Source organism: Vulpes lagopus, chromosome 6 (assembly GCF_018345385.1).
Source record: "Vulpes lagopus strain Blue_001 chromosome 6, ASM1834538v1, whole genome shotgun sequence".
NCBI classification, from domain to species: Eukaryota; Metazoa; Chordata; class Mammalia; order Carnivora; family Canidae; genus Vulpes; species Vulpes lagopus.
The window spans coordinates 134,232,084-134,246,456 of record NC_054829.1 but is presented as its reverse complement, the minus strand read 5'-3'; the positions used below and the strand labels follow the sequence as shown (position 1 = coordinate 134,246,456).

The window sequence follows — 14,373 nt, the reverse complement described above, 5'->3', positions numbered from 1 at the left end:
ATGCAAACAACAAAATCAAAGAATTGTGGGTGGTCTGTGGACGCACACACAAGGTCATATGAGCCAGGCAAAATTATGACTAACGGGAATTAATGAAAAGCAAAAATCTAGGTGAGCTTCAACAACCTAGTATTCACATGTAGAAAACTCTGGATGTTTCTCTTCCTTATTTTATTTGCTGGGCAGAACTACGATTATAATCTGCTCATTGATGCCTAAGAATATCTGCACGTTAAATTTCTTCTTTTTCAAAGTCCCTCATAAATATAAATTCACTGTTGCTTTATCAAAAGATTATCTTCAATGTTAGAAACTAACGAGAAGTAGCTAATTAACTATTAGCTCAAGACCCCTGAAAAACTTGGAAATCATAAGAAGTGAACTTCATCAATCGATAATCTTCGAGTAGGCAAGGTCCTACTCGCATGAAATACTAACATGTCATCACCACTTACCGCTCTCTTAAGATTTCAGAATTTTCTAAATGTTTTTTTTTTTAGCCCCCATACATTTTACCACCGCTTTTCTTAAAAACAAAAACAAAAACAAACAAAAAACCCCTCTATTTCAACAATGAAGTAATCATTTTGATAAATGCAATCAGAAAGTAGGAATTTAAGCACTTTATTTTGGCTTTTGACTCTACCAACTCAAACAGGTAAATCTACAAATCCCACCTCTTAGGAAACTTATTCCTTAGAGATAAACATTTAGATAAGATTTGGTTCAGGGTATTACTGTTTATTTTTGCCGTTTTGGTGGGGAAAAAATAAAAATTTAAAAACAGATTCACTTCTTTCTTTCATATCAGCTTTGGACCATCTGTTTAAAATGTAGTTTAAAATGACTACAACTATTTTTAGCAGTTAGGCAATGGGTTACTTACAAAAACAAAAACAGATGTCTGCTCTTTAAGATGACCCCGTTATCAAACATATGAGCATTACTTGCAGACAGAGTTCAGAGCAAGTTACCCAGCCAGCCTAAAAAATGCAGATTTAAAAGAATATACTACGGAGCAAATCAGGATATGATTTCATTCCTTATAATTATTTCTCAGCAATTGGTAAATACACACAGATAAATTAACTAGAGGAGATCACATTTATAAAAGTTTAAAAATATTTGCTAAAACACTGGATCTTTTCTCTCAGCTTAGCTGTCCTTAAGAATTTGTACATTTCGTCTCTTGAGAAAACTTCCTTACTTAATAATTTTTACCTGAAGCACTTTCTTCTAAATGCAGGAACTTATGCATTTTACCTCTGTTTTTTAAAATGACAACAGTAACAAATCAGATATAATCTCAGTAAGTATTTATGTGCTTCTTAAAATGCTGTACTTTTGTATGGCCTGTGCAAGTCCCCTCTTCCCTGCCTTCCTTTCTGTGCTTTAAGATGACTATCCTGCTCCTAGAAAAACTTTCTTTAGAAGCTGGTGTACTTTGTCCTTGCCAGGTCAGATAAAGGGTTAAGTTTAATTTACAGATTAGGTCTTTCTCCTAAGCAGAGAGGAAGGAGGAGCACAGCTAAACAGGCATTCACTCCTTTACCACAGTCCCACCCCATTTACCTTTTATCTACCCTTTCTACCCTCTTGACCTTTTGATCCATCCTCAAAGCTTACCTGGATTTGAGCCTCAATACTCAAGGACCCCCTCCCCCAAAACTACTAAGATCTTATGGGACAAAAAATTCTGCTGCTGCAGGTCTTTGATTCCTCTTCCCCTGGAACAAGGATATTTAAACTCTTATATAAAATGTTATTTTTTAATAGATAAATAATGGCTGCATTTATTAAGTACTGTGATGTAGACTCCACGTTGCTCGCCCAAATCTGCTCTTCCATTCTTTCACAGTGAATGAATTTTAACTGGGTACAGGGCTGTCCAGCTAGAAATGATATTTCTTAGCCTCCCCAGCAGCTGGATGCGACCAGGTGAAGCGAATGGCGGGGATGTGTACCAATTCTGGGTCTGGGCTTATATGCACTGAGCATGATGTCTCTACACTCCCTGCACCACCCAACGCCCCCCCATGATCTTCAAGCTGGGACACAGACGTGGCTTGCCTCAACCATGTAGATGGGACTCTGTGATGCCGGGGGCAAGGTTTTCCCGGTTTATGCGAGTAATAAGTAAAGTTATATCTCCTTTAATTCACTATAGGCATTGGGGGGGGGGGGTCCTCTTCATTCCAGCAGCATAGGCTTTACCGTAATTGATGCAAACACTCTATGTATCTCTGTTCTGAGTGCTTCACATGAATTATCTCATTAATGAGCTTCTAAGGAAAGTATGGTATTATTCCCATTTTCCAGCTGAAGAAATACAGACTCAGAGGGTTAAGTGAGTTTTCCAAGGGAAGAGTAGGAAGGACAGTGCAATGGTCAACTATAGATCTGTACAACACATAGTTCGGATGCCCAACCATACCACAGTGTTTCTTAAAAGGAAACTACTCCTCACCATGCAAGTATCTCACTCTTACTGAGATTTTTCTTCTGTGTTATCTCTTACATACCTACAGGAGAAATATTATGAGCTCAAAATTAAGGAATATAAATCATATTAGACTTATTCACAAAAAGCTTTAATTTAGTATATTGAAGAGCTAAATTTGTATAAAACCCCAAAACTTCAAAGTAATCACACAGCAAGCCGGCAGATTGAAACAGTCTTCTGGTTGAAACTTTTTACTCCATTTCCAACATTCTATTATGTTATACACAAAGCCTAGATCTGTACTTCAGTTCAGGGCTGTTAAGACACAGGATTAATTCAAGACAAACTTTTTGGCTGCGTTTAATATTGTGTTTGTTATGAAAGGGCCCATGAAATACTTACACAACATTGGGGTTTTCCTTTCAGTAATATGAGGCCACACACCTTCAAACCCACTCCTCCCAAACTTTTCATTTTTTTTAAAATTTTTATTTATTTATTTATTTTTAATTTATTTATGATAGTCACAGAGAGAGAGAGAGAGGCAGAGACACAGGCGGAAGGAGAAGCAGGCTCCATGCACCGGGAGCCTGATGTGGGATTCGATCCCGGGTCTCCAGGATCGCGCCCTGGGCCAAAGGCAGGCGCCAAACCGCTGCGCCACCCAGGGATCCCTCCTCCCAAACTTTTCAAACTAAAACCAGGAGAGTTGCTAGGGACGTATGCATAGGAGAGGTGTGACAAGGGGAAGGTATGAAGGGGACTTTATTTCAGCTCTTAAAAAAATCATTTTTCTTAAGAATCCATTTAATCTTCTAGAAAGTTCTTACAATTAAGTGCCAGACTCCATTTATTTATTTGTTCAATAAATATGCATTGAACACTTGCTTTCTGTTGAGTCTGTACCAGACACTGGACCCAGAAAAGTAAAAGAATCCTAGGAGGCCAAGGTAACATTGGGACTTTCTCATAATGGTAATGGTTTCTGACCTTAACTTAGCTTGAGCAAAAATTCCAGAATAAACTGTCTTACATTCTAATAATTGCAAAATGCACAGCCCATAAGAAAAGAAAACCCTTCTATCCGTCCTTTCCTGACTCTGTCAGAAGGGCTGCAAGTACTGTGTGTTTGTTTATGCTCCCAGCATCAGCTCCTGGACTTGCAGGGGAAGCCTCACCACTGTCTAGGGAGGATACTTCCTTCCAAGCCTTTACAAGGTCTGAATACACACTGAAGATTCCTCCTTACCCACCTGCTTCCCAACACTGTCACCAACCTCACTAGGTTTTAATTAACAGGAGATGAGTGAACATGAATTCCTTGCCAGCATAAGCAAGTATTTTATTATTTAGATTGGTCTCCTCATTCTAGGTTTGCTTAAAAAGACAGAAGAAGAAGAGAGAGTTGGCACTCTACCGTGCCAATCATTTCTATAAAAATGAAAGCTCTTTTACATTTGATTACCAACTATGGAAAGACAAAGCTGTGAAAATACTACTTTCTGTGAGTATTATGGGGGTGACTTTTGAGAGGCTTTCCATGTGATAAGGTATGTCTCCAGCAGGAAGGCTGAGAAAATGCCCCAATCCTGCCCTGGGAGTGGCCCACTTGGCTTCCCCACAGGTGGCCCAGCTCCTGCTCTCAGGGAGTTCTGCACACATGCTCCTCCTTATGCCTCCCAAAAAGCACTATCTGATTTCTGGCTCAGCCTTGGCTTTCCAAGGAACTGTTTAAAACTTCCGAATATGACTGCATTCAAATGCTGCTTCAGGTCTTAAGAAAACACTTAAAAATATAGTGTTCTTTCACTATAAGCTAGCTAAAAATGGCTCTGGGTTTTAAAAATCTTAACTGGCACTCATTTTGAATGCAATTATTAGAGCTCTATTTTCATCTGTACCTAACTAAGTTCCTCCAGGTAGTAAATGCCAGTTTTCAGTGAGAGGCATTAATTTGTAGATGGCACCGTTTGTAAACAGCATCGCTGTAGCACCGACCAACCTGTCTTATGTCAAAGTGAAGACTGCACAGCCCAGTGACTTCTGGACCTGGCCTCAGAAACCTAATAGCCTCTGCCAAACTAGAAATACACAGTTACTCAAACACCACGCAGAAAGCAGGGAGTACTACAAGAGATACAAGCAAAGCTTTCAAGTAGGGAGAGCTTATCTTAGATCGGGAGAAGGGGCTCAGCTAGAAAGGGAAACAGAAATGTGGGAGCTAACAGAAGGAAGTCAGCACCCCCATCTGCCCCAGCTGTGAATGTGCCTACCACGTGCCAGTCCTAGTCCTAGGTCCCCAAAGGCTTTCAATAGTGTGAGGCTAAGGAGACAACCAGAGCAAATACACAGAAATAGCAAAGAGCAGAGTGGGGAGGAGGTGTTTTCTGTGAGGCTACAGCCCCCAGTGGAGGAGGTGAAGAAAAACAGGACAGGAAATTAAGATTAGGCCCAAAGAATCAGAAGACTTGGAGTGACAACCCAAGGAGCTGAGCCTTTATTGAGTAGGTAATGGGATCTACTGGAAATCCTTTAAAGGAGAACAACATAAGAGCCACACTTTAAAAGGAGGTTACTTAGCAGATATGGAAGAGGCTGAGGCATCAGGACAGGAGACCAGGGACAAGACGATGAGCAAAGAAGATTGACAGTGGGAATTCAGCAAGGTCAAATGCAAGCCGGAGAAGTGGTCTGCGAGTAGGGGAGGGAGGATACTTGAGCTATAGTGCTCTACTTTAAAGATTTATTTGAGAGAGAGAGAGAGAGAGCGCGCGCGTATACATTGGGGAGGGGCAGAGGGATTGGGAGAGGCAGATTCCCGCTCAACAAGGAGCCAGGGCAAAGCTCGGGGCTCAATCCCAGGACCCTGGGATCAGGACCTGAGCCAAAGATGGACACTTAACCAACTGAGCCACCCAGGTGCCCCAATAATGCTCTACTTTATTTTTTTTAAGATAGATAGATTCATTCATTCATTCATTCATTCATTCATAGAGAGAGAGAGAGGCAGAGACACAGGCAGAGGGAGAATTAGGCTCCATGCAGGGAGCCTGACGCGGGACTTGATCCCAGGTCTCCAGGATCACACCCCAGGCTGCAGGGGCACTAAACCGCTGCGCCACCGGGGCTGCCGTAATGCTCTACTTTAAAAATGGAAGCTCATTTTAGTAACCAACCTTTTGTACCCTCCCCCTTCACCTCCACCAAATCACTTCATGCTGAGGCGCCTTTAATTATTCCTTAAACACTGCTTCTTCAACAATTAGTTGCATACCAGCTCACTGCCCAGTGGGTTACTAGTCTTCTTAAGAGTCTTGATTCTGAATTTCTAGGGCAGTGACTCACCCTACTTACCAGGCCCCTTACAGTGGTAGAGACTACCAGTTGCTCCCCAAATACTCATTTCCTCTTATCAACGAACCCTCTTGCTCAACTATGGACCCCAAGAGTTGGGACATTTTCTTGAAGCACTGACAATTGGTGAAACATTCCAACCACTAGTCCAGAAAAGCCCTGATAGCAACGGAATGCCTAGAAGACCCTGAACCTCTTCCTAGAAAACCCTAGGTGTCCATCTTAAGGTGGAGAGTTCAATTAAGGCTTGAGCCTGCCACTTCCCCCACTACCAGACCAGAAATAAATTTCTTCTTTCTCTTTTCCAAACCCACACCTCTTGAGTTACTGGCTTTTCTTGCCAAGTTTATTTGAATTTGTTCGGCAACAGTGTTGGCCAGCCCGGCCAGGTGCTATGCTTTTGGTTTGTCCAGCCCCCTTGGGATTCCCTAGGAACAAGCAGTTGGCTGGGGCACCATGCCAGGGATTAGCTGCTTCCTGAGTTAGTGGCTGTGATAGACCGACCATTCAGTAACACCTTTTTTCGGTAGTAAGCCAGCAAACTTCTTCTATAAAGGACCAGGTAATAGCTTCCTTGGGCTTTGCAGGCAATACGGTATGTGGCACAACTACGTAACTCTTCCATTACAGTGTGCAGGCAGTCACCGACAATTCATAAACAAATGGGAGTAGCTGTTTTCCAATACAATTTTATTGACAATGACAGGTAGCTGATTTGATGCTCAGACCACTCTTTGCTGACCCCTGTTCTATACTAACAGAAGCTTTCACAGAGCGGCTGACTTGCTAAAAGATGACGTTTTCCAGCCTCCTTTACAGCTAGCTGTAGTCATGTGACTCTGTTCTGGCTAATAGGCTAGGAGTGAAAAGGATCTGTACAACTTCTAGATCAGCCCCCTCTTCTTGGGCTGAAAAGACATCATGGGGAGTCATTTTTGACTGTGAAGATGGGGGTAACACCCCGGGATGGCAGAGAAAAAAGATGGAAGGAATCTGTCTAGTGAAGTACCAAAACTAGTCCTGGACCAGGATGGACCATCTGGACTATTCAAAGGCAGAATGAGAAGAAAAAAGCCCCCCAAACCTTTTAGCCTATTAGGTCACCGTATTCTGGTACATTTTTTTTTTTTTGGTACATTTTTTTTTATACAGCTTTGCATTTTCAGGTCTAGCTCAAGTGTATGAGGCTGTATTCTCAAGACCAAATGACTTGCTGCAGGGCTGTGGAAGGATTACAAACCCACACACTGGTCAGATGACTCTGCACCAATCTGTCATCATCACAGGACCTAATATCAAGTGAAAACTTATTCTGTTGCATGCACTTATACAAGCTCTCATTATCTTGAAAGCAATTATTATTACGATCATGTTTACGTCTGAGCTGACGTTCAGAGACATTAAGAAATATGCCCAAAGTCATACCGCTCCTAAGTAACTGCTCAGATATGTAAACTTGGGGACATGTGACTCTCAAACGTACATTTTCCCACAAATCAACTCCCTTGTGTCAAGGACAAGCCATAGTAGTCAATTCTAGGGTGATATTTAGAGATGGTTCTGTGATTCCAGGCTTCAATCTTCAACTGAAGAGTACCACTGAAATTTACTGAATGACAGCTCTACTTGGTTTAATTACCACCCCCCCTTAAAGAGCCAAGTAAACCAAAATGACATAAGTTTAATGGCTTACCCAGATTCCTTTGAAAGACACTGAGAATGCCAGAATGTGGATTTTATGAGAGAGCCACGGGGGCTGCCAACTTGGTCTCAGCTAGTGCCACCACCTCCTCCTCCACTGCCCATTAGCAGTCAACTGTCTGGACACCTGCTACACCAGGCTGAATGGAGCCTACAAAGTAGTTTCAAACTATGCCAGCAGAGGGGAGGATTTTTTCTTTCCAGGAAAGGGTGAGCAATGCCACCGACATTTGCTGTTGACCCTACTCTGCCGGGTGTAGCATCCGTCTCTGCTGGGGGCCTGGCACCCACCGTGGGGACCATCTGGCTCCATTTCCCAGACCACATGGCCTTTCCTGTTCTATAAAGCCTGGAGGCTCAAGGAAAGTCAAGTTGACCCCAAAATTAAAGCACAGCCAATGGCACCAACTGTTCATCATAGATGAACACAAAATTCAGTTGCAAAAAATTTTAACCTTATTTCAAATTTGAAGGGAGGAACTATTTCAAAACTAGTTTGATTTCTTTAATAGAATAAGTTGATATTTGAAATTTTCACTTCAGTTATGAGTGGCTACTTAAAAATTAATTATTATAATTGTTACCGTATCAAGGATTACATAAAGAAAATATTTTGTTCCAGAAATGTAATGAAGAATACGTAAGTCTATCTTGAGCACAAAATTAACACGTTCCCAATTACTTTGTAAGCCAATTATTTTTAAAATAGGAAGTAAGACCTTACCCCCAAAATGGACTTTTTAATTTGGCACATCTTTAAGTATTTCCAGAGCCAAAGAGATGCCAAATCATAGAGCCACTGAAAATCGTATTTTCAAAGAACATTTTGGAATGCGGAAAATGTTCTCACATATATTGCTATGCCAAAAAAAAAAAGAAAAGAAAAGAAAAAAAAGGTTTCAAAAAGATTTACATTCTTATAAAAGAATAACTATGTATCTATCTAAATACACATAGAAAATTACGAAGTAAATACCTCAACATTTTAACAGCAGTTTTTCTCTTAGTGGTAAAACTAATAAAAACTAAGTGGTTTTTATTTTCTTCTCAACATTCTCAAAGTCTTCTAGAACACATCACGAAAGTATACATTTTTAAAAGAACTAGAAAGACTATCATGACACTAACAGCACAGCTTTCTCCTACGTTCTGTGAGGATGCAGAATGTGGTTTGGGGAATGGTCCACATCTATGGGTATAAATGTCTCAGAAACGGACATATTTAACAACACACCAAGTCTCAATGTTCCACTTGAGGAAGAACGGAGGGGTACCAGAGCACACGGAGCAAGCCACTGGGGAGAGGGCCCACACCTATTACAACACACAGCTATTCTCCACATTTCATCTCCACTAAATCGACATTAAAAATGGAACGAGGAATGTGTGTGGCACTCAAACATCTGTGACATACCATTATGGAAGAATAATATTTCCAGGAATTCTAATTCACAATTACTGCTTTCAAATTGAGAAAACAACTGTCAAATTGGAAAGAAATTCCATGCATGTCACAATGTAGCAGTAGCTAAAATCAACCAGAAATCAGTTTCTATTTCACAATGGGAGTTACTAAAACCTTAGAAAATCCCCACAATTTGGGAGAGTTAGGATAAAGTCTAAAATCGGAGAACGTATCTCCTACACCAAGTCACGAGGCACAACAGGGTCTGAGGCAACCTGTTTGCAGATAATGAAAGACAAAAAACAGAAAACAAAACAAAACAAAAAACCGTAAAAGCTCAAGCTCACAAATCACTGCCCCAAGTTTCACACTAATGGTCATATGATCCTCCAACTGCTGCTGCTCAGACAAACAGTCTCTTCTTTTGTAAAGCCAACAGGATCACCGAAAAGGCCTAAACTAACCAGACTCCTTTACTTTTTAAATGATGGAGCCTCTTAACAAAAGAAAATTGGACTTGGAAAAAATATTTCAGGAAAAGGTGAAGGTAGGGAGTTTCAGGAAAATGATAAAATTCCATCGCTTTTCTAAAACAACAAAAACATAGTCTCCCAAGCCTCAAATACAAAAGTAGAGCAGAAAATAAAAATGTGTTCTCGAATTACACCATTCCTCAGTGAAAGCACACTTTCACTTGCTATTTCAATAAATATTCCCCCCCCACACACAGGATTATTTTATTTACAGAGAAAAAAACAAAAAAGCAATACAGATTGTATAATCGCCAAATGTCATATATATCCTATAGGATACATATAATCTTACAGAAATATACATCTTTATAGAGAAATTTTACCTGCCTGAAACAAATGCTTAGTTAACTGAAGAGATTTTCAACAATGAAACAACAATGGAGAAAGACGCATAACAAACAGCATTAGTCTGTCTAACCAGAGAACGAGCAAAATGACAGCTCAAAGAGATGGGCAGATTATAGGGTAAGAGAAAACATTACCAAGATATTAAATAGGATTCTGATCTATCAGCATCAATGCGGCAAAGACAGCAAACACACCTCTTACGTGGGCTGCCTAAAGGACAGCTTCCCGGTACCTCTGACTCCCACCATCCCGCTCCTGCCAGAGTCCAGGGAAGTAATATATGCCCAGAGAAACACTGGCCTGGCCTGCACCCAAGGCAGTGACTTCAACTGCTCCACATTAATAACAAAAGCCGCACCGAGTGGCCATGCAGGGAGAGGGGAAGAGATGAAAGCTGATGCAGACTCCTAAGAGCAACCCCATCTCCTGCTACAGAAACTGGCTTAGCTCAGAACTAACAGCCTCCTCAATAGAAAACACCAGTTATCTTTAAAAGCCGGTCATTATTCCATGCAATGTTTTTGTAGTTTGCATTAAACTCTAACAAACAAAGATTTTGCATTGCAACAGACTGCAGTGAACACAGACTTATCACTTGCCGGGGACTGTTCTGAACACTACACAGATTAGCATGGGATCTCCCAACAACCTGATGACCAAAGTGCTAATAGCCTCAGTTTACAGATCAAGAAACTGAGGCAGTAAACAGATAACTCACTTTTCCAAGAGCACAGAGCTAATAGGGAGAACCCAGGCTCCTGGCTCTAGATAGAGGTCAAGGGTTTAACCACCGTACCAGACCATCTCACACTGCTAGACCAGCAGCTCTCTAGCCTAAACCACAGGGCAGCCTTAGGAACTGTTACTCCCAGGGCAACGAGTTCGTTCCTGCTGTCTGGCTGTTCCCCTCCTGCGCTGCAGGGAGAAGGCAGCGTGTCTGTTTTACGTCAGCTCCATCAGAAAAGATAAATGCCCTCACCTATCATATCAGCATTATTAATACTATTATTATTGTTATTATCATTCCCACTTTTACTAATGAAAAACTGAGATTCTGAGGGGTTAAGTACCTTGCTTAAAGCTAGTCGGAGGCAGTTCTGGCGATGGAGCCTAAAACTGTACATGGTCTGTGTTCCTGCTGCTACACAAAGTATCCGACCTCCCCACTCACAGGTTCATCTCCTAACTGGTGCCTCATCCAATGACCTGAAATGATCTCCCAAATGCTGCATGAACAACGGGGAGAAAGACCGAGAGTGAGGGCAGAAAGGTCTGTAAAATTCCAACACAACTGCAAAAAAGCCTCTCAAACCACAGAAAATTCCCAGTTAGGTAACAGAAAGCATATTTGGTATGCACATGCTCAGCATGACCTCGGAGAAGTACACACTGTAAACATAAACCACCATATATCCCGGATGCACAAAAACTACGCTTCTGCGAACCGTACTATATTTTATATGCACAAGAACTCACTACTGCAAAGAGTTCAGTGGTTAAATCCCTTTGTAAAGTCAAAATCTCTTTATAATAATCATTTTTTACTTTCTAAGCCTGTGAATATTCAAAAGTAGGCATATTCTATTCTATAAACCTAATGAGGTATATAATAATCCAAATTATTTTATAGGGGTTTGGGATCTAGTTCTGCCTTAAAATTGAAGCTATGGACCATTATACATTTCCAGACACTTTCAAGCCTGTGGTTCAATAAATTGCTAAGTTGTCTAGCACATCAGCATATAAATTAATTAGTGTCCACATCCTGGCTAAGAATTTCTTGAAATAAATAATAGGGTTCAAAAGCCCAATGATTAAAATAAAGTATCATGACACATGACTCACAAAAAGTATAGATATAAAGACTTCAGAATTTAATCTTATTTCATGGATAAGAAAATTAAGGCCCGAGAACTCAGTGTGCCTGGGTGCCACAGTCGGCTGGGGATCTAACTCTTGATTGCAGCCTCAGGTCTTAGTCTCAGGGTCCTGGGATTGAGCCCCTCATGGGGCTCCCTGCTCAGGAGGGAGTCTGCTTCTCCCTCTGTCTACCTGTGTGCTCTCTCTCTCAAGTAAATACATAAAAATCTTAAAAAAAAAAAAAAAAAGAACAATTTAAAGTCTTAACAAAAATCAGTGGAATAAACAAAACTAGAACTCGGTGCGCTAATATCCTACTCAGTGGGTGCCGCAAGGCCCAGAATGTGCTCCCTCTAATGATATACAATAATACAGTACTGTAAGCTCTGAAAGAACAGGAACTGTGTCAGACTTTTCTCTACAACGTCTACAAATAGCCTTGTTTAATAAATATTACTAATTCAGACTATGCCAGGAGAAGGAATCAGAGACTGTGTAGCAGGCTCCCTACTCCTTCCCTTCTGGTCTTTGTAGACTATTCGGCAGATCCAAGGATCCCAACACACAGCTGTGCAAAATCCATGCCAACCTTATAGAGAAAACAGAGGGATAGTGAGGCGCAGACGTAGAGTCTTCGGGATGTCCTATGAAAGGTTTCAAACTGGAAGGCATGAGACACCTACAAATCAGTGAAGTCGTCCAGCTTAAGACTCCTCCATTCTAAAAAGAGTAAGTTGGATTTCCTGATCTCTAAGACTTGTTCTAGTATAAAATGTTATTATTTTAATGTTTGGTCTTAAATTTATAACTCTGACCCAAAAAATAATACTTTCATAAGCCCCTTTCAATTTGCTTCTTTGGTGAGTTACTGTGACTCTCACAAGCATACAGTAGTCCCCCCACCCAGCTTCCCCAGTGAATGAGGCAGCGAATGGGAAAGCTTTGCTCTGTTGTGATGGCCACAGTCCCCGTGTTGCTTCCTGACCCCACTTCCACCAGAAAAGCTCCTCAGGTCTGGGAGATCAGGCCCAAGCATTTCTAGTCTTACACCTGGCCCCGGGGCCCCAGGCTGGGCCTATCACACCAGCCGCACTGTAGCAAGGCTGGGTCCTCCCGGACAGGTTGCCTCTGTCTGGTGTCCAGGGAGACCCCACGCAGAGGAGGGCCCCAGGTCAGAGCTGGTCAACTGCAGGGTCTGCTAGCAGCAAGGAGCTGCTCTGAGGCCAGAGGCACAGGTCAGACAGAGGCCAGGCCACGGGGAGGCCGGCCTAGAGTGTGAGCCCTAGTGTGAAATTTGAGAAGGTGATTAAGTAAGAGATACTCAGACAAGGAAAGGACAGGAGAGATCTGGAGACTAGAAAAATGTGTGAGAGAGGTTACTCTGGGAGTTTCATCTGTCTCAAAAAAGCAAATGTTATTGTCTTCGAAACAGGCCAAAATACTATGCATTTGTTGTGTCTGTGAGCTAAATGGGACCCTATTAATTATTGTTAGGCATAAAGAGTTTTGCTACCACTACACCTACGTCAAGAAAAAGAAAGATCAAGTCATAGGACTTTCATAATGAAAGAAAGAACTTACACTGAGTATCTGTAAAGAGCTTTGCAGATTACAGTTCACCATCACGAGCACTTTCTGCTCTGACCCTCACAACCGCAACATTTGAAGAAACTGAGGCTCAAGGGGTCGGTCCATTTACATGTCCAAGATGCCTAAACTACACTAAGTGTCGCATCTTCAGGTCGCCCTGCGGCTCTCTACCATACCAAGTCTCCTTAAATTACTTTCCCTCAAACCCACCTTTTAATAGAAATAAAATTTATTTCTTGTTCATTTAAAAATTCTTAAATTTTATTTAATTTCTAGTATTGAAACAGGTTGCAATTTGAATATTAAACACTGTTTTGACAGGCAACACATCCTTGGCCCTTGTACTGCAAAGCATGTTAGCATATGATGGGTTAAATAAGCTCTGAGGCCTCATCTGGAAAATTTACCACCACATATACTATTGTTTCTATGGGAAGTTCTGTTCCAAGTTCCAATCAACTGACTTAAAAGAGATCTTTTGGAACACATGAACACAGTCTAAAAATAATCAGCACTGCAAACTTAAGGAATTTCTTGGATCTCATTTTTCTTTTTCATTTAAATATATGCATACATACACAGAGCTTGCTCTCACTGTGCAGCATGTACGGTATGAAAAGCTAAGCATTTCAGTATAACGGAAGAAATTTCATAAAACTCCCACATACTATGGTTATGGTTGTGGATTACATAAAAAAGTGGGAAAGTCCCCTTCTGCCCCCGAACTGTGCCAAGACATCTGACATGTTCATGTTTGCCAGGACTCTACAGTTATTCAAGTCTGAATCTACTCTTGACATAAATCAGCATACTATTGTAATGATCCAAAGTTCAGAAAGGACTTCTTGTCACAATAATGAACTTTTTGAGGTTCCCGAACAATGTGTTTTGAGAAAAATGTCTCTCTGCAAAGGGATTTCAAGTACTAAAAGCAGAGTGGCAGGTTTTCAGTTATGAATTTTCAACAAATTACCAACATACATGGTTGAAAGTGTTTTCACTGAGAATCACACAAAGTAGGTTTCAGAACATTAAAAAACAACAACAATAACAAAACGCTCCAGCTTATACAAAAAAGATAAATCAGAGCATGGCTGTGATCACAGTGTCTTTTGATGGCAATAGGGAACCAGATTAGG

General features: G+C 41.1%; 1 protein-coding gene across 5 annotated transcripts in view; it reads right to left on the bottom strand.

Annotated features, from left to right (window-relative positions):
• Positions 1–14,373, bottom strand: part of GAB1 (GRB2 associated binding protein 1) — a 117,747-nt gene that overhangs the window by 62,132 nt on the left and 41,242 nt on the right. The window contains exon 1 of one of the 5 annotated variants that reach the window (XM_041757917.1): positions 9,979–10,323. The exons of the other annotated variants lie outside the window; for them this stretch is intronic. The gene's annotated coding sequence lies outside the window, so the exon portion shown is untranslated. Of the gene's footprint in view, positions 1–9,978; positions 10,324–14,373 lie in introns of those variants that run through there. 5 annotated transcript variants of the gene reach the window in all.